Genomic DNA, 1,663 nt, shown 5'->3' with positions numbered 1-1,663 from the left:
CCGCACCAGTGTCGCCAATTGAAGTGTACTAAAAGCCGCCAAATAGTATTCTTAAAGTCGCTAAATTCGTCATAATCAAGGCAGGAGGCTTTATTTTTATCGCTAGAAAGTGCTGAAAAATCGGTAACTCCATATTTAATCAATGGAAAAGTTAAGAGATTATTGCCGAAAAACAGTTCAAAGTTGCCAGATTTAGCGCCAAAGTCACTAGATTGGCGACACTGGTCCGCATTTGTCTATAGTTTGTAGTACTATAAATTGTAAGAAAAATAGGTTAGAGTTATCCTTCCGAAAGATCCAGGAAGGTGAGTTTATAGAATATAATATATATTTTACGAAAATAATATATAAATATAAATTTCGTATAATGCAATTTTATGTTGCCAAGTGTCATGGCGGACAAGCGCAAGGCTACTGGCACTGGTAGTACATACTGAATAGTAGTACTATCAGGTTTATAGATACAAAAAAAATATATACTTCTACTTCAGGTATCTTCTATAGTCAAAGCAAAAGGTAATACTACAACTTTATGCATCCTTCCCATTGTTTTTAAGCAATGCAGCCAGTATTATGCTATCATTACTGTATGAACTTATCCTCAGATGTGCCAAATCTAAACTCGAAGCATGGATATTTTCAATGCGAAAGTGTTACAAGTCAAAATGGAACATTGCTTTTAGCAACAATGTTTGCAGTTGAGAATGGAAAACTGTAACTGTTTAATTTTTGGAAGGTTTTACTTCTTATTTGAACAGTCCTGCCTATTCTGTACTATGTTTAAAGGAGTAGTCCGCGATAAAATTAAGTTGGCTTTAATCAAACATGTTTTCCAATCTAAGTAGAATGTAATTTGCAGCATGTCAATGCGAGGCATGGTTCTTGAGTTACTGACTCTAGCGATGGGTCGTTCATGAACGAACTAGTTCATTTGAACGACTCGTTCAAACGAACTGCTCATAGTTCGTTCATTATTTTTGAACTAATAGTTCATATACAGTTCACGTGTGCCGCACAATTGAACGAACGAACGAACGAACAAACACTGAATGGGCTGAATTACGAACTGTAGTTGAATACATACGTGTAAAGTGACTTTGAGTTGTTTTGCGCTTGCATACTGAGTGATTAACAGAATTTTTTATAATAAATTGGGGAAATGTGCACATTCGTGTTTTATAACTTTAATAGCGCTCAATGATACCGTTCACATTTCTCTTCACCAAGTTCACACACGATTCACGATTGGTTCATTCGGGCTGTGCTGTGTCAGCTGTGTGGTGTGCTGTAGATGCAGTGCAGCCAACTCTACCAGATAGGTTCCGACTAACTACTATAATCTCTCTACTATAGAATCTCCTAAACTGATGCGAAAATCTGCCAGGAAATAATGTTGTGTATTTAATTTTATAACTATGTTTACTGTGAAGAATTAATCTACTTGAGTCAATATGTATTGTAAAAAAACTTAGAACTTTGACATACTTCACACAGCATTCAGCCAGCAGATGAATCCCTCTTCTATTTTAACACATATGGGACAAATACCTGTTTTGTGCATGAATTAACGTATACAATTACAATTCACTGCATACAAGCATATTTTCCAGCTTTTATGAAATTCAAATGTCAGAATCAGCAGTGAATTGGCAACACTGTGTAG

Source organism: Periplaneta americana, chromosome 6 (genome assembly GCF_040183065.1).
Source record: "Periplaneta americana isolate PAMFEO1 chromosome 6, P.americana_PAMFEO1_priV1, whole genome shotgun sequence".
NCBI lineage: Eukaryota > Metazoa > Arthropoda > Insecta > Blattodea > Blattidae > Periplaneta > Periplaneta americana.
This window is presented reverse-complemented; position numbering follows the sequence as displayed.